The 19,440-nt window shown below is 41.8% G+C and overlaps 1 protein-coding gene across 17 annotated transcripts in view; it reads left to right on the top strand.

Moving 5' to 3' along the window:
* BACH2 (BACH transcriptional regulator 2) overlaps positions 1-19,440 on the top strand; it is a 186,324-nt gene that overhangs the window by 5,606 nt on the left and 161,278 nt on the right. Inside the window, exon 1 of one of the 17 annotated variants that reach the window (XM_085576461.1) lies at positions 8-19,430. The exons of the other annotated variants lie outside the window; for them this stretch is intronic. The gene's annotated coding sequence lies outside the window, so the exon portion shown is untranslated. Of the gene's footprint in view, positions 1-7; positions 19,431-19,440 lie in introns of those variants that run through there. 17 annotated transcript variants of the gene reach the window in all.

Genomic DNA, 19,440 nt, shown 5'->3' with positions numbered 1-19,440 from the left:
GTATGGCAAGTCTAACCTATGAATTGTGTTTTCCCTTTCCAAATGCAGGCTGTGCTGGGGAGTCTACCTACCCTCCACCCCTATTTATGGAATAAATCTTCTTTAAAGTCAGCAAGGAATTATGATTAAACTTAAAAAAACCTGGGTTTAGCTGTCTTTCATTTTCAAAAATTTTCTATTTCTTAGTCTCGTTTTTACCTCCTGTGTGGCAATATCACTGGCTGCTAGCATGAAAGGATTCCTTCATCTGCTCACGCTCTTGTACAACAGCTTCTTTATTTACAGGCTCTATTCTGATTACTCATAAGGATTCTAAAATGATAGCTGCTGCTGAGTGATGATTTTTAACTGATCTTCTTGTTGTGGTTTTTGGGTTTTTTTCTTCCCTTCTTTCTTCTTTCTTTCTTAGCTGATCACAAAAGCCTTTGCAGAAGTGGAGTGAATTAGCCATCTGCAGTTCTGGATTTATTATGAGGGAGTTTAGATTTATAGTTGTCTTTTGTGCAGTTTTCTTCTTCTTGTGGAATGGGGTGAAAAATAAGCGGTCTTTGAAAGTGTGATAACGAAAATCAGCTGCTATAGAACAGGGTTTAAAAACAAGGTGAGTTCATATCACTTGTTTTGTTTTTAGTCAACTACTTTGACCAGTAATTAATAGAAAACCACACTGAGAGCTTTGTAACACATGAAGAAAATGGGTGTTCTTGGTTTCTGCCAATACAAATGACTCATCAGTATCAGTAGGGTTTCTACTTCTAATAATAAAACTGTGGAAGACCTTTAAAACATGTGGTTTTCGCCCCTACTCATAGTGAAAGGTTGGAAAATATTACTTTGAGGATTTTTTTTTTTTTAACTTATGGAAGATTTAGGGATTTGCTGTGCAGCAGTGAAAGATCTTTTACTCTCCAAAGAAAGCCTACTTATACCTACTTTTTGCACTTCTTGCAGTGTGAAAGTCTTCCCCTCTCCTGTCTTCTTCTCAGTGTTTTGCATTTCACCGTTGAGTATTGCCGATCCTTAGCCTCGATGTCAGAGATGCGCATCTGGAAAATATAATGTATTTATGTCAACTGCGGGAAGACTTGGCACACCACCTCATCTTGCCAAGCTGCTGTTCTCTACCTCTCTTCCAGTCTGGTGAAGAGAGGGGCAGTAAGACTGCTGAGTGACCTGTATTGCTGTTTCAGCTGGGGGTCAGAGGATGCAGTGAGGAAGATAAACAGAAAATAGGAGTTGAAACATAAATGACAGCTGTAGGATGTGTCTGTCACTACCTGGAAGGAAGCATGCATCTTCCAGTACTGAAAGCGATACTGAAAAAAGCGCAAATCGGAAAGTGATCTGTTAAATTATTTTATTTTTCTCTCTCTCTTAAAAAGTAATAGGTTTGAGCCTTTGAGTTGTTTACTTTGTTGTAAAGATTCTGTGCTGTGTTCAATGCAGTGAAGTAACCTCTAGCTCATTCTGCTTTTTGTTTGAAAGTGTGCCTTATAGATTGTGTGGTTATTTTGTTTTTATGTAAGCAGAGTATGCCCTTCATGGTGTTACAGTGTATCACATTTTAATTCTTTTATTCAAGGTGTTGTACTTTGAATGGTAGTCCAATCAGTGTCTCCTGATCTTCTGCATTAATATTTAGTGTTGCTATCTGTTTTCAAGTTGCCTGTGTTGTTACAAGGTTTAGGGGCTATAGATGAGGCAGAGCTAGTATTTTCTTCCCTGTTAGAGTGAAAATTCCCACATTTATGAAGCCTCCATGTTTACTTTCTCTGTTGTTGCAATATTTATACTAGTAAGTTATTGCTTGCAAGAATATGATGGTTCTTTGTTCCTTCTTTTTCCATTTTAAAGCAGAGTGTGTTTTTAACAAAATCTACTCAGAAAATCTAGGCTTATCCCATCTTCCTCATTGTCAGCGGGCATCTTTTACCACTAAATATTAATATATATTAATGTAGTTGGTTTTGGTTGTGCTGAAATACCTTGGATGTGTTTGTCAGTTTCTTGTGTAACCAGATTGCAATGGAAAACCTTTATCTTGTAGCCTCTTACTGGGAGAAGTGCACTAAAAATAGAGGTGCAGAAGCCTGTAGAAATAAAACTTTACAACATGTGGAAATCCAGTTGTTCGTAACATGGCAACAATAGGCAAGTTTTATTATTTTCAGATGGATATAGCGTAAAAGGCTGAATTCCAACTTAAGGGATTTATTTAGGGACAATTCTTACTGAAGTTCACAGAAGAATAATTGATAAAGACTGCAAAACAAGGTGTCAGTGGTCATTCAGAGTTCAAGAGGACACAGGTTCAGCACTCTGAGTTCTTTAGAAAAGCATGGCATTAGAAATGCTGTGAGTGTTGGCTCATGGCAAATGAATAATGGGTCTAGATCTCATTGACGTTTTGAGCTCTTGACTCTGAAGTTGGATTTTTGTCCAAAATCACAGGGCTAGACCTTTGAAGGGAAGGTAACAGTGTTGCTGCCAGATTTGGGGCTGTGATTCTGCTCAGCATCTCCTCTCCTTGCCTTTTCTTGCCATGGCACCTGTCTCATCCCACAGTGGGCCAGCCCTGAGAACTAAATTGGCAGGAAATTACTCTGTCCGTGTGTATGTCTGTGCATGTTAACTTTGCTGTGCAGTCAAGAACCTGGATAATGCATCAAATTAAACCAAAACTTGTTAAAAGGCTTAGGCTGGCCATGGGACATCTGGTCCCCAAAGTGCACTGACAGTCACTGCATCATGCCCCATCTCCTGAAGGAGAACTTTACATTCGAAGAGATGAGCAGACCTGGTGACTATGGAGAAGTTTTTGAACCATGTGGCTGCATTCCTAAACCCTCGGGTCTTCTCTAAGCCTTTTATTGCTCTGGGGATGATGGTGAGCAATGTTGAGTAACAGGTTCAGCAGATGACCTGAGTGACTTGAATTTACTCAGATGAGGGAGTGAGTCTAATGTCATCCTTCAAAACAAGAGGGTGAAATTGAGAGCTGGTAGTGCCTTGTGCCACTGGGTGGGAGCAGGAGGTCCTGCTTGGCCATGTGCATTGGCTGTGCTGATTCAGCTTTTCAACCTATACACAATCAATTTATCAATTTACCATTTCCTTAACCCTGGCTAATTTTCCTAGGCAATTTGAAGAGTAAGACCACAGGTCCAAAGAGCAGCAGAGCTAATGTGGGAAAGACAAGGGAGAGCAGTGAGTGCAGCAAGTTGCTGAGGGGCAAACCCAGATCTCCTAAATTTGCTGTCTGTAGCTTTACCCCATCAGGCTGCTGGAGCTGGGTGGCTGTTGTTTGGGAGGGGGATGGCACTGCTGCCTCTTTCCTGTGTTCTTCAGCAGCACCCTGGGATGACTTTCTGCAAAGCTGAATGGTGGTTGTGCATTAGGCAAACTTTTCACCAGACCTTGAGTAGCAAAAATGAAAATGGAACCTTTTGGTTAGGTCCTCTTCTTGAGCTGGGAAATCTAAATCCTGCTTCAGGTCAGCTTCAGGTGTCTGCTGTGCCTGAGGTACTTTTGTGTGTTCTGTACCCTGCCAAGTGCTTGTGACTCAACTCAGCAATTTAACTTCATTTCCAATCCCTTAATTTGTTCCTGTAAATTACTAAATGTGTACCAAGGGAAAGTGTGGAGCAGAGTTCTTACAGAAGTCCAAATTAAGCAAAGCCGTGAAGTAATCATGGGGCATATCAGTAAGCTAACCCCAGTGTAAAACTCATGGTAAATTATGAAATGTATGCATAGTTTGTCATAGTTGGAAATTCATGGGCAATGCAAATTTGAACACTTTGCAAGAAAATTTTTTTATTTGTCTTTTCCCCCTTCTTGGTCCTCTTCATTTGTCTTTTTAGACTAAAAGTAGAGTCAGTGATTCATTCAGTAATCTCTTTCTTGGACAGTTAGTCATCTGCCAATTTGTGTTAACTTTCCACTTTGTTCAGAAAGTGAGTAATGCTTAATGCACCAACCAGCAAATTCCAAGCTTAAAAAGCTGTGAGTATCATTCAGATCATCTCTAAACTTTCTCTAAAAATTTTTTACCATTTGGTAAGATCAAAGTAAAGGACAAGCAGCTATAGTCCATTTGTTTTGTCTAGCCCCTGTTACTAAAGCAAAACACAGGGTTGCAAATGCAGTGCACAAGTACAAGCAACCCACATGTTATTTAGCCAGTGTAATGCTTCTTGTTTCTTCCCAAATACTACTTTCAAGGGGTAAATACTGCTTCCATGGTTCTTTTTTTCCTCCCCAGAGTGCCATGGCTTGTTAATTTCTATTGTTTCCTACCTCAACAAACTGTAATGCTATCAAGGCTAATTTAGTGAAAATAGCTTGCAAGGAAAGTAGTAATTGGTATTAGCTGTCTGCCACAAATATTTCTGGTGCTTTTAATGATGAGTTTTGGTAGAGGAAAGAAATATTGTGCTGTTGAATTGTTATCTATACGGAACTTATAGCTATGAAGTCTTTCTATAGCAGTGGGGTAGATATTTTGATTTCAAAGTGATGCCAGTTATTTCTGGAGATGAACACAGTACTTGATTGAATCACTTGAGAATTTAACTGCTTTCTTCTTTCTTATGAAAACTGGAGTAGCGTAAAGAGCAACAAGGTCAGTTATGTCATAGGAGAATTTTATAGGACTAAAGTCTTTACAGTCTGCTCCAAAATAACAAGAAAGAGCTGACTACTACACTCAGCAGCAAAGGAATTCAAAGCGTAGATGAGACTTGAGTGTTTTGGAGAGGGTGTGCATGTGCAGGAGGGTAGGGCAAGGTGGCAGTGATAAGCATGAATGCCAGAAGTGGTTTGCTTGCCCCACACATTTCCTTGTTTGTTACTCAAGTGCCTTGTTGTCCTTCCCCACCACTTGCAGTCTATTTCTTGCAGTGAAGTTGTCTTCTCTATGATTGTCCTTTGGTACAGGTGGTTTTAGGGTTTCCTGGTGCCACAGTTCTGTAAACAAACAATGCAAAAGCTGATAGAGAGGTAAGAATAACCTTTGGTTATAGGGTCTGTAGTCTGCAGCCTGATGGGGCCATAGCAGAATTCTGTTGTGCTCAGCTGTTGTCAGAATAAAAACATGATTTGGTCTTGGAAGAAAAGGTAGAAGATCAATTTTCCTAGACTGGATTCCTATAATTCCTAGAATCCAGTTCAATTCCATGTAAAAAATTATCCTGGTAACCATGTTCCAGAGTGAAGAATTAGGGCTTCTGCAAGGTTTTCCCTTCCAGTCTTTGCACCTCAGGAAGTTTTGATCGTTTGGTGAAGCTTTGGACAAACAGCCATACCAGGGATGCTTATTTGATCATGCTCCTTTGGGATTTGCCCCTCCTGGTTACCTGCACATTTTCCAGCATCAGCAGTGTTAGTTAATACAATCCATCTTCCTCCTGCCTTCTGGGATGTCTATGCCCACACTAGCATTGCTTGCATATTTCTGATTTAAATCTTCAGAGCATCGTGAAGAAGTTCCTTGCTAGTTTTGGGGTGAAGGTAGGGGTGGGAAGGCAGAAAAGAGCAAAGGCTGAGGTCGGTGGTGCAGCTCTCAGTTGAGTTTGGTGCAGTCTGTGCATGTGTGACTCAAGCAATGGCTGATTCACCGCCTGAAGGTGGTTTGGGATTTGCTTGGTGTTTTTTTGTTTGTAAAGTAGTAGTCCACCCAGAGGTGAGAATTAGTGCCCTTTTGTTGGACTATGAGCAAACCAGAACTGTGAGAAATGTCTTTGTTCCCAGCCTATTGCTCCAAATGCTGGGCAACAGACCTGGAGCACTGAACTGATGTTGGAAGAGGTGGGCATCTGGCTTTCCTGGGACTGTGCAGGGTTTGAGGGATAGCTTAATTGACGCATTTGACACCTCAGGTTGCAGGTCACCTGGATGGGGCAGAGAAGGCTGTAGGATTTATAGCTGTACTTGGTAACACCTGGCACAATTGCTTTCTTTAGCGAGTCAGAGATCATGGGGTGAAGGAGAGATGACTAGGTGCCTGACATCTTGTATATGTTGAAGCCCACAAAAGGGCAGTGTTGATTGTTGCAAAGCTGAAATTGCGTTCAGGGCATTTTTATCTGAGAAAACAGATATCTATTTATGTGGTTTTGTCCCCTGCCCACCTTTCATTTTTTACTTGACTGTAAAGCTTAGGCTATTGCCAGGAACATGGGCACCTCTTGCTATCATCCTGCACAGAGAGGTGCCCGAGGAGGTGCAGCCCAGCGAGGGATCTCCTGTGTATTTGTGGAGGGGTATCTCCTGCCCCAACTCACTCTGCAGGTGTGCTGTACAGTTGGTTAGAGAAACCGCAAGTTAAAGGGTTTGCTGGGGTGAAACAGTTTACAAATAGCTTTTCAGTGTTTGCTTTTATTTTTAACTCCCTCCCCACCCATGGGTCCCTCCTCTAGCGTATCTGCAAAAGTGAAATAGCTCAAGAAAGAGATCGTTGCAGAATAGGCAAAGTGCCCCAAGAGTTTCCAGAGGACCTTTGGAAAACAAGTTATTTTCCCTGGGTCTTTTTTCTGCTCCTTTCTTCTTTGGGGTTTAAAACTTCTTTCTCTGTGGATGCTGGGTTTTTCAGGGGAGTGGGGAGCATCACATGATTTTTTTTTTTTTTCCCCTTGGTTTACCTTTTTTTTTTTTGCTTTCCCTTCAAGACTGGCCACTGACAAAAAGATACCTATAACGTTGTATTTGAAACTGGTAAAAGCAGGGTGCCCTTCTGGCACCTGCAAGGAGAGCCCCCAAATCAAGTTGTGCTGCCCTGGCACCAGTTCCCAGTGTCCCCAGTATCATGGTCCCTATGGCCAGGCATATTCTCTCTGGCACTTGGTGTGTGTCCTTTTTGCCCTAATTTTAGGTTATCACAGGGAAGTGATCTCAATCATATAGCCTCATCTAAGCATGAGAGAAAATTTAAACTTTTCTCTATTTTATTTTCCTAACCAATGTTCAATTGCTTATGGAAAATTCTGGTCAAAAGGGTAAATTTTCTTTACTGGGTGTTTAATCTCAAAACCACAGCACTCTGTACCCAGGACACAATAGTGGTAATGCCATGCTTACAGCCTTTTTCCAGCACAGTGTAGGTGTGGGTAGGTGTGCGTGCGGGGGAGAAAGGGAAAGGGCACGAATGTGATGGAGGGGTTCTCTTTTGCTCCTTGGGCTGCTTTTCTGGTTTGTTTTTTAAATTAAAAAATGAGAAGGTAATTTTGGCTTGCTCACAGATGAGGTTAATCATTGCAGAGAGAGATCCGAAGCTGGTTCTCCACGTATGTATTTTCACACATGTGTTGCTGGCTGCGTGCATACTTTGCGGCTGGCACAGCATAGCTGGAAAGTATGTGGGAGCATGTCTGCTTCCTCTGAGGCTGCTACAGGTGGTTGGGAGGGTGGGGGGTGGAGGAGGAGATGCTGGAGGCAGGCAAGGTACATCACCCATTTCCTTTGGCGTGTGTTGTGTGCTCCAAGCCGCTGCCTTGCCGGCAGCCAAGCGGCTGCATGTCGCGCCCGCGGTACTTCGTCTTTGCACTTACTGGAGGTTTATGACTAAGTTTGTGGTTTAATATGCCCTTTTTAGGTATGCAAAGGGTTTAAAATTATCTAGTGTTGTGTTTCTTCTTTTTTATTTTTTTTTTCCCCATGGCATTTTCTGCCTTTAAAAGTTTCCATAATTTTTAGAGGGCAAGAAGCATAAGTTCATTTCTAAAAGAGAAAAGAAAGTTTGCCCTGATTACTCATCAGCTAAAAGTATGCATTTTTACCTTTTAAGGATCGCTTTTTGAGACTAAATAATTGGCTTGTAAGTTTTAAATACCTAATGTAAACTGTTGGAGAGCCTTAAAATTAAATAAAAAGAAAGCTAAATTACCTGGAGTTTGTGAGGAAGCATTCTCTCTTTAGATGAGATGCCTTTCTTCTGCAGCTGTACGTACCATGAATCTTGGTGTTAAGATTTGCAAGTACAGATTTTTTCCTTGTAATTTTGAAGTCTTTACTTGGGAGCTTGTAATTTTCCTGAACTGTTCAGGTGCCTCTTAATGCCTTCAATACTTGTTGAATGTATTGCATGTGGCTTATATTCCCTTACATTGCAGATGAAATGCAATGACCCAGCAAGCTACACTGGATAAAATTGCATGGCCTAGGCTAGGAAGGAGGTGGAAATGGAAGAGAGCAGACCTACACATGCACATCTTGCTTGATGTAACACTTCTTTCTTAGCAGGTTGTGCTGCTTTTGTGCCTGTGGTTCCTTTTTTCTTTTTTTTTTTCATGTCCTGAGCTGCTGTGGAGCAGGATATAGTTTACATACTCCTATTTTTTTAATGAAGAAAAGTGTGGTTTTTGCATGAAGGTGCCTGGAATATTTGGCATCAGCTTGATTGACAGGAACTCCAGATGCTCTGCTCCAGGGAAGTTTGAGCAAGTTGAACTGTCAGTTGTAGCTATTAGGTATCAGAGGTGCATAGCAGTCTTTCTGATGTTTGTGTCACTTCCTACCTCCTTGTCAACTGAGATGGCTACTGAAGGACACAACAGTAGTTCTCCTCTGCGTGTTTGACACTTTAGAAAATGTTGATACACAACCACTGTGGAAGCCTTAAGGCTTGATAAATTTTTGGAAAGGGAGTAAGTGCAGGGAAATCTGATGTTCCTCAAAGATCAATGAATCCATGCATCATTAAAAGATCCATGAATTATTAGCAAAGTCACACAGAATTAAACTGATTTAATTTGGGAAAAGGTACTGAAAGTCTCATGGCAGCTTGGCTTTAGCTTAGCTCCTGCAGAAAGAGTGCTGATTTGGTGTCTTTTGTGTATTATTTGCTTTGGACTTCGGGTTGCTGTTCTTTGTAACCCTGCAATCCACACATGTATAGATCATGTGTTCCAAATGTCCCTCCATGATCGCTGCAGGAGCTCCAGGAGCAGCTCAAGTAGATGGTTCCAGTCCTCCACCAGAGGATTTGCTGCTGAGTGCTACCTGCCATTGGTCTTGAGAGCTCAACAACTGCTGTGGAATTAACCATGCTCCCTGCACCAATGGACCACTCATGCCTCTTGGGTAATGCAGCCCGTGAGAATGGCCTCTGAATTGCTCGTGAGGGAAAGATCATGATTTAAGAGCTGTGTGAAAAAAGGAACAAGATGAGGGAGGTTGAGTTGAAATAATCATAAATGTTATGTGCAGCTGCCAGGCTGGAATTGTTGGATTAGAAAATGAGGGAGAAAAAGGTGCAAAGCCAAGAAGCATCTGAGAAAAAAATCAGGAATTATACAAAGGGTAAAAATGAGAAGACAGTCAAAGTCCAGTACTCTGTCACGCTGGAAAGGGAAACACATAATTAAAACTCCTGTGTTGAAGTAGGTAATGTAGGAACTACAACCACATACCTGTTCTAATTAGCTGCTTCTTTAGTATCCTCACTTCAAAATTAGCCCCCAAAAAAGCTGCTTGCTTACAGGAAACCGCGTTTTTGACTAGAAGGTACAGTAAAAAGACAGGGTGGGGCATAAATGTGCTGTATGGCATAAAAGTCAAAGTCAAGTGTATGCTGCAGAGCAGTGTGCATGAATCCATGGCACTTTTCTTTTTCAAAAAGGGTTCAGAAGGTATTGTGCTCTCAAGAATACCACACCAAGGCTTGAGCAGTTGAAAAAGGCACTTAGCAGTTACAGGGAGCTTTAAAACACTTGACTCCCTGAAATTACGCAAGCGTTAGTTCAGCACACAGAGCTTGCACACTGACCAGAGGCACGGCAAATACAATTTTGATTTATTTTTTTAGCAGTCCTGCTGGTAGACGTAAATGAAGCAGATTGAGATCTCACCGTGGTTGCAAGCTGTGGCAGAAAAATTAGCACCACACTTTCCAATGGAAGCAGAACAAAAATGTAAAGTCTGCCAATTAAATTGGAAACAGCTCTTAATTTTCCCTCTCCTCCTCCTCCTCCCCCAAAGGATGAATGGCTTACTTTTCTGGATGGAACTTTGTGTAATGACTCATAGTTTTATATGGATCAGTGTGAATATGTAGGTGAGGGAGATGCTGGTATCTAAGAAACTATAGTGTCTGGAAGAAGTGTCCTGGAACACGGAATAAATGAACATTTGATCTGTTTCTTATCCTGAATTAATGGAAACATAAATGTAGAGTATCTTCCTCCCTTTACTCCCTCTCCTTCCAGATGCACTTATCAGATACGAAGGAGGTTTATGGTGAACAGGGAACATGCCTGTTATGCTAACTGAATTAGTCACTAAAATAAGGGTATTTCCCTTGCCCGCTCTGAAATGCACATGGACAAGGCACTAGGAGGCAGAACTGTGGCACTGCAGACATCAGCAAGAGCATGCTGAGTTCTGTGATGCCCTTTGTTAGGTGGATATTGTTCTTAAAGGTTTCTAGCAAGGAAAGAAAAGCCCTTCCACCTTTTTGCACTGTGCTTCTTTGGTCAGAGGACACTGAGGGCATGCCTTACACAGCATCTGGAGGGAAGAGCATCACACACATTGCTCTTTTGCTGGCACTGTGGCATACCTTGTGTTAGACTGTGTCACCATCATTCTTGCTGCTATAAAGGAGTAGATAGGGCAGCCTTATTCCTATTTGGCTAAGCCAAAATCTCATGGCTCCGCAGTCATGTATAGCTGGCAACTTGAGCTGAAAGTATGGATTCACATGGGGCTTCTCCAGAGGACTGCCAAGTTTTCACCTCAAGGCTCCTGGCTTACCCTCTCCTGTCTGCAACCATTTGCTATACATCCACTTGGATCAGAATAGCTGTTAAGGGCAGGTCTGGGGAAGTGATTGTCTCCCTGTGTTTGGCACGGGTGAGGACGTACCTTGAATACTGCATTTAGTTTTGGGACCCTCACAACAGGAAGGACTTGTTTGAGGTGCCAAAGCATGTCCACAGAAGGGTAACAAAGCTGGTCTGAAATACACATTTTAGAGGGAGCAGCTTGTTCAGCAGGAGGCTCAGGAGGGACCTTATTGCTATCTACACCTACTTGAAAGGAGATTATAGACAGCTGGGGGGTCAGTCTCTTCTCCCAAGTAAAAAGCCTTAGGACAAGAGGAAATTGCCTCAAATTGCATCAGAGAAGGTGTAGATTGGATATTAGGGAAAAGTTCTTCATAGAAGGGGCTGTCAAGCATTGGAACAGGCTGCCCAGGACACTGGTGGGCTCTATCCCTTGAGGTATTTAAAAGACATGTATGTGTGGCATTTGGGGACATGATTATTTACTGTTGGACTTGTTAATGCTTGGACTTGATGATCTTAGAGGTCTTTTCCAACCTAAGCAATTCTGTGATTCTAGTAAAACCCCTGTCAATGAAATGTTCAGATTAGAGAAAAATAAAAAGACCGCTTTCTCCAGTGATATTTCAAACTTGGTAATTTAGCCATGTTTCTAGTAAGTGGTAAAAGTAAGGGGTTGGTGCATTGCAGTAGAGAAGATCAAGGAGGTCAAGGAGTCAGAGGAGGATGGACTTGTGTTGACCTGGAGTTGCTCCAGGTACACACAGTAGGGTCTCCACGCATCAATTTTGTTTCCTCTTCTTAGTCTGCAGCAATGTCATTTGGTCCTCAGCAAAAATGACCTTCCATGTGGAGTCTCCATTAATGGCAAAAGCAAAAGAGATAACTATTCTTACACCCTTATATGACAGTCATTCCTAAAATTGGATCTTATGTAATGAACTGTCCTTGTTGAGCAGTTTTCTGAAAGCCTGATGTAATTGGGTCCTCATTTTGAGGAGTTCACCGTAGCTTACTTGAGCGTTTAGTTGTAGGGGCCTTGTTTTCACATCCCAAACCTGCAGACATGTATTGTGCTAGTATAGCATTGTTCCTAGGTAAGGGGATTGGAAATCCTGAGGTCAGTTCTGAGCTCCTGGGCTCTGTTTTCTTCAGGCAGTGTGTTGCTCCTCTTCTCTGGGAGGACCCTGGCTATGGAGTCTCCTCAGTTCTCTGCAGGAGAAAACTTCAGCTTTCCTTTCAAGCACGATGCCATGCAAGACTTACCCTCAGGGTGCCACAATACCCTGGGAACGTTTTCTGGAGAAGGGGAAATGTGTTTGCATTAAAAACACACTAACACTACCACCAAAAAGAAGCAGCTGCTTCTCATATAAGTGTGGGGGGGGAATCCCACACTGTCTTCAGAGTCATAGACTTATTTGGTCATGTGCAGTATCTCAGACCTCCCACCATCACATGTCAAGGAGGTCTGACTTCCATTTTAAAACTAGTACCTGGCATGGAATAGAGTTGTACTGAAGCCTTATTGCCTAGAAACCCAAACATGGACACATCCAGAATTCATGTAGTTTAGTGTAATTTCTTGAAAAGTGTTTAAAACTCCCAGTGTTTATTTTGGATCCTCAATGCAAGGCACAGGAGGGTATTTTATGATTAATGAGCTTTTCTGCATATGTTTTTTTGTGCTTCTTGGCATTTAGTAGTTTCAGTGACCTAGCTTTTTGCTTCATTTCTGTCTTGTTGGCATTGTCATCAGTAGTCTCTCATGAGGTACAAGAATCTACCCTCAACTAGCCTGTCTCTTCTTAGCTGCAAGATGCACCCCATCACTCGTGTAGCTTTTCTGTCCCATTACCACCATCACTCATTTTGTTCTCTGCTTTTGCACAAAACAATTCCTGTAACACATAAAGCCATCATCCTCACCTTGAAAACAGGATCTGCTTAAGTTGGGGAGCAGCATTATACTGGAATTTTTGGCCTAACTATGAAGAGGTTAAGTTGGGTACCAGGAGTCTGGCCACAATACTTACTGCTCAGGGGGAGTTAGGTTTGCACTCCAGGCTGGTCCCCATGCACGGCAGGCTGGTGGTCCCAGTCACTGCAGCTGCTGTGATGGCTCCGTAAGCCTGTCCCACACTGAAACACTGGCTGTAGGAAGAAATGCCCTTCACCTGCCTTTGTCCTCAAAAATAGAGAAACACCAGCTAAAAGTACATGGTTCCTGGTACTCACATGAGAAACCAAGTTTTTCCTCTATGGATATGTGAGAATTTTATCAGTGAGGGGGGTTTGACTTAGACATGGGACTGATCCTTCATCTAAGACAGTGTGAGGAACTTCTGACGCTGAAGATAAGCAATTTATCCTTTCAGATGGGAGCTTTCTCAACTGGTGGCAGGCTGTATATGGCACATCAATCACTGCCTCCCCTGGGGTTTCTCTCTGCAGCTGCAGACCATGTGCTTGTGTATGTTGCATTCACCAAAGAGGTGGGGGTAGTAGCTAGCCAGCTGTAAATCAGTGAATCACTGTAGGGGAAATTATTTCCCTTGGGCAGCAGAATGTTGTGCTGGAGCAGAGGCTGTTTGGCAGGCCCTCCAGTGGTTCAGGGGACCCATGCCACTACTCTGGTGGCTCACCTGGGCTGGAGAAGGGACTCCTGGTTGTCAGGTCCCACATGCTTTACAGCCATTCTGAAACTGTCCATGTCATTTCCTCTGCTACTTTGACCAAGGTATGGGCAGGAATGTGGGGACAGAGGGCTGGAACATGAGCCAGTGTCTCTGCAGAGCAAGAGCAGGGAGATGGAGGACTATTGAAAAATAAGGGCGTATTGCAGGTTGGCAATAGGTCTTCAGGGACTGGAGCATGAGAAAAGCATGCTTTTGCTTCTCTGTCAGTCAGACTTAGACCTCCTTTCCTGCCTTTCTCCTACTGAGAGAGTGGTTAAGAAGTCATCTAATCATCCTGTCAGAAGTCCTGCTTGTTGCTTCTGCCCAGCTGAAGAGGCAGCCATAAGTTTTCTTTTTTTCTTGGCTGTTGATGCATGAGGGAGTTCAGTTTGTTTTGCTCATATACAGCTAGTCTATCTATATAGTAAATATTTTTTGTCTTTCTCCAAACACTAGATACAACACACCTGCTTTTTTCAGTGAAGGATGTGTATTGATTTAACTAATTGTCTTAAATGAAGGAAGTCAGCAAGTAGATGGAGGATTTTAATTTCTTTGAAGCCGTTCAGGAAAGGCATCTGGATTTCTATTCTGCATATGTCCTTATTCCAACCCATGCTTGACTAGTTTGGGAAGTGCTGTGATGAGCACCTTATGTGGTGAGCTCTGTCACCTGCGTGAGTGGCTGGATGATCATCGCAGAGGCTGCTGAAGGTATGCCTGAATGTCTGGGGCAGAGAAATTGGCTCAGCTTCATTTTTTATGGAGGAAGCCTTAGAGGTTTGAATGAGCTTTTTCTCCATCCTGGTGAGTAACCCAATAGAGTAAGGCTTTCCAGCTGTTGGAAAAAGTTGCTAGGTGACAGCCTAGTGCTTCAGGGCAAAGGCATCCGCCTCAGAGCTTGGTTTCCAGCACAGTAAGGGGAACAGGTGAGATAGGATGGGGTAGTTTTTCCTGTGATTGACTAGTGTTAGTCTTTTTTGCACTTTGCTCTGAATCTTCTGTAGATTTATGCCCTGAAGCCTCTGTAGATTTACTTCCTGAAGCTGATGGTGGGCTGGATCATGAATGTGATCTGAGAAGGCATTTTCTTGTGTACAGTATAAACTATTATATTGACAGTATTTCCTCTGAATGATGCATTTGGGAGTCTTGTAAAAAAATGTAAACAAAAAGTACTACTCTGTGGGGAACACTTAACTTCTGCAGAAATGAAAATGAGCAAAACAAAATGCAGCATATCACATCCAGCAGATCACTATCCAGCATCCTGTGAAATAGATAAAGGGATGGGAGACACTGCATTGACCTATGCTGATTTAGGGTCCCATCTCCTCCAAATGGAGTAGAAGAGCTATAGTGAAGGTTAACACAAAAGCAGCCATTCCCTGTATGGGACAGCAAAGACCATACTTACCAACTGTGATCCAAATAATGAAACAGTTTTCACTGTGGGTTTTTGGTGATTATTTCCTTTGCCTGGGAAGGGTATTGTTTGAAAATTGGAGCTCATAAATATGTAGTGAGGCCTTGGTGCTCTGGGCACTATTATATTGCTGTTAAAAATGTATGGCAAAGCTGTTCCAATACATTTCCTCTTGGATCCTGAATAGGAGGAATATCACAGAGACAGTATGGTGGATCAGATGTAGCCTTGTTAGTGAAAAGTGGAAGATAATGTTGATTTAAAGAAATCACCCCTTGGGTGTAAATGCTTTCGGTAGGTCAAGGGGATGGCAGAGGCTCTGGAACAGGTCACAGCATGGAAGTAAAGTGTGAATGTGACCATTAGCAATTGAGTCCAGCAAGGAAGGTATCCTGTTTTGTACTCATGGATTGTACTTTTCAGTTCTTACAAAACCCCAGATGTACCACTTTCAAAGTGTTGGGCCTTGCATAGTAGTATATCATCTTTCTCAGGAAATATATACATAATAGCATTGTTTTAGTGGGCACAAATCCTTGCTTGGGCTACAAACATGTGCTTTGGATGGGATGTGTTTGTGCATGTAGTTTTATATAGCAATTGTCCTCTTTGCTTTTGTGGGTAAATTTTTTAGCACTAAAATATCGAGCTGCAACACTGTGCTTCATTGTTAGACTCCCTGACCTTTGCCTCTAGTTGGAAAGGGGGCAGGAAATCTTTGTTTCCTAAAAGCTGCCTGAAGTCACAGAAGAAAGCAGCATCCCTTCTGCTAGCAACATATGAAATGACCTCTTGGTGCAAAGAGAAATAACTGCAGCCACATGAAAGCTGCACAGAAGCTTGGCTGTGGGAAGTCAGTGATGATAGGAAGCAAATTAATGACAGGGAACTGGATGGTAATGTTGGTTGTCTCATAGGTTGCAATAGTTCTGCTTATCAGGATCTACAACCCATCTCTTCTCAGAGCAAGGGCAAGCCATGGATCAGCTCTCTCCTCACTGCTTCAGCAGAAAGATCCAGTTGTGAGCAAAAGAAAGGTGATCTTGCAAGGAAGGGAAGTCAAAACTGCTGCCACTTCCCAATGCTTGGATTGTGTAAGAGAACAAAAAGCAATCCAGAATGGTGAAGACAAAACATCTCAGCCTCTCTTGCCAGTTGGAGAATTGCTAATAATGTTTATAGTCCTGGAACAAAAGACAACAAAACAAGTTACTTAAGAAAAGAATCTGTCATTCTGACAAAAATAGAGCTTTCAGCTATTTTTTTGTCTGAGCCTGTGTTTCTCCAGCCAATCAATCCTGTTACTGAATAAAACTCTGGAAATAAATGTAACAAGATTAATGTCTGTAACTATTTGTAAAACCTACATGTTACACAGTCTCCTTAAATGAGATTATGTCATGTTTATAATACTTATATTTTGTCCCCAGTCTGGTCTAAAATTGAATAGTTTTCATTAATTCTTCTTGCTGTTTAATTTTGTGTTTAAACCAATAAGTTACAAATATGCATGACTGCCCACTTATTGTTACACTCAGAATAATTGCACTGAGTCACTGTGCATGGACTTGGATTGCCATAGGGTGTTGATACTTAAGCAAGCGTGTTTATCTGAGAGCTGGCTCATCAGTCTGTGGAATGTGATGTTTACTACAAGAAGTTCAGCCTAGAATTATTGCAGTTAGGAGATGGAGCCTGTGCTCATTAATAATAATGCCTAGAATCAGTTTTGGTATTTTCAGGGGTGTTAGGGAAATTATCTGCTAAGTGTGGGAAAATAAATGCAGGGGAAATAAATGCTAGGCTTTGAGAGAAATGAGCTTGTATGCATTTAATATGGTCTTCCTAAAAGGTTCTTATTCTTGCCTATGTTTTTTATTTATCCATGTAGATATCTGTTTTTTGTCTGTGCTCTTTTTGTCTTGTTTATCCAGAGAATTTGGGGTTATGCAAGTTAATAATCAATTCCCTTCATAAATGAAAAGATTTTTCATGTCCAAGTTTATTTCCAAGCTTTAGTCCAAATGTTTGTTTCTGAAACTGATGCAGATTTTTTTTTTCTCTAGTGAAATTTTCCTCTGAGGCAGAATAATACCCAGGGAAACAAGTATTTGAAATGCCATTTCACCTTCATTTATTTTGCTAATGTGTTTTCAGATAATTCAAATCCTGAGAAATTTAACGGCAGCATCACCTGCTGGTGTGTGTTTTATAAAAGAAAAACAAATAATGAAGGGGGTTTAGGGTTTATTTGCACCTTCTGCTGTGAGGCTGTTCTCCAGTACTGAAGGAAGCAAATGATGTTCTGCCAACTCTTGGCAGGCAGGTGAGAGCAGGGAACCCTTCCCTGAGCAGATTCCCTGCACCAGCAGGTAAGCAGCTGCTCGGCTGCTCTGTGGGGTGTGGGCTGGGTAAAAACCTGCAGAGCTTCTCTTCCTTGAGCAGGGTGGATGACTGCATGTAGAACTTTATCAGAACTGATACTTGGATTTTAGTAGAAAAGCACCATTTTTTTTAATCTGCAGTGAGCCCATAGTTCTTGGTTTTGGGATTATTAGCAAAGTGTCAGCAGCAGCAGGCTGGATGTCGTTTTTCATGGGAGAAGCATCTGTTCAGTTCCTCAGACAGAGATAAAGCAAAGTTTGAATTGGAAATCAGATGAGTTTGTCAGTCAGAATTACTGTGTTTTAGAGCTCCAGGTGAGTATCAGAGGGCACTTCATTCTTTGTAAAAATAGAGGAAAGATTTGATATAATGTTCTACTCTTTCACATTGGTAGTATTTAATGCCATTTAGGAAAGTAGCTCCTGACCAAGGTGGTTTTGTTAGCTGATTCCCTGTTACTACAATTACTTGGAATATCCAAAGGAATCCCTGTTATTCAGGGACCACTTCTGTCAGCTTAATGTTTTGTGTTTCAGGTGGCATTTTTATATCCTTGTATAATAATTATAAATAACAATTATTGTGATTTTTTTAGCCTATGTATTGAAATAAGAATATACAGGTGAAAGGACTGGAGACATCATAGTTAAAACTGTTACTTTATTTATATACCACATTTTGATCTCTTGTTGATCTTTTGCTAGCTGTACAAAAAATGATTTAGTAAACAATATTGATAGCGAATGCAGAGGAATATGTATTATGTGTACAAGAGAAGTTTACATATTTTTTCCAACTGAATTATACTTTTTTTTTTTTTAGATTTTAAGTACTTTGCATTATTCTTAACAGCAATAACACATGGAACATACTGAGATATTATACACATATCATTTGTTCTTGGGAGCCAGTATAACATACGTGGGTGTCAACTGCATATCACTGTGGTTTTTAACCAATTTATGATAGTTTTGTTCTGATGCAAAGCTTAAGTATGCTGGAACCAGGATTGCCACCCACTTTAAATGTTGTTGTTAGCAGATAGCATTTATTTCAGTGACTTAAATCTTAACATTATGAAGTGGTTTTAAGAGGCTCTTGTCTTTTAAAAGCAACTTTTATATTCCATCTGGGTAATGTCTATCAATGTTGGTACTGGAGATCAGTCTGTAACATGTAGTGCGGGTGTGGAGTTCCACCACATTAATTCCACTGAGGTCTTGAACCTCCTAGAAAAGTAGAGTCATCCCCTTTAACTGTACAAGCAGGGTACAACTGACTGAACAGCAGTGTTCTCTCAAAGCTCTTGTTGATCATAGAATCCTCATTGATCCTCTGGATGGAGTCCAGGAAGCCCATCACTTCGAGGAACACATGTGTCAGACCATATGACCTTACATAATAACAACACACGTGAGAAACCCAAAGGGTGGGTAATCTGTGGGATGTCCAGTGTGATGCTGGCAGTGGGCTGACAACTTCTTGTGCTGAAGAGGTTTGCAACTGACTACCCTGTGGGTTCTTCAGCTTTCATTTGTCCTGCCTTTCTTGTATAGCTGGGAGAATGGTATATATATATATATTTCTTGTATAGCTGGGAGAATGGGAAATATGGCTTGTGTAGTCCACGCAAATGTTTCTGGAGGAAGCTCATGGATTGTTCCTGTTGCCTCCAGTCAATTCTTTGGCTGAAATTAGCTTGAAGATTAGAGGAGAGGATACAGCCACAAACGTGCACACACAAGCTTACAGAACAATGAACATACCCAGAAAAATTGCCCAGAGTAAATTTTTTGTGTGTCACGTAAACAAACAGATCATAAACATTCAGCGCCTGCTTGTTGGGTTTGTTTGTTAAGTTACCCTGTGTTGCCTAAGAGCTTAAGTTAAAACGCTTACCAGTGGTGTGCTTGATCTTCAGGGATCTACTGATAGAAACAGGCTGAACCTCTTCACCCCTTCTTCCGTTTCTATATGTGTAAAATGGAAACTGCCTGCCTTCCCCGGGCTTAGAGAGGATTATTTACTCCTTACCGCCGGCTTTGGAGGGGAGAAGCACTAAGCAGAGTGGTATGACGTATGACTGCTCTGATGGATATGGGGACAGAAAGGCACCAGGGTGCTCCTGGAGAGGGAGGAGCATCAGCCGGTGAGGACAAGGTCGGGAGAG

Source organism: Lonchura striata, chromosome 3 (assembly GCF_050655825.1).
Source record: "Lonchura striata isolate lonStrDom1 chromosome 3, ASM5065582v1, whole genome shotgun sequence".
NCBI lineage: Eukaryota > Metazoa > Chordata > Aves > Passeriformes > Estrildidae > Lonchura > Lonchura striata.
The sequence above is the reverse complement of the archived record's forward strand: the minus strand, read 5'-3'. Positions and strand labels throughout refer to the sequence as shown.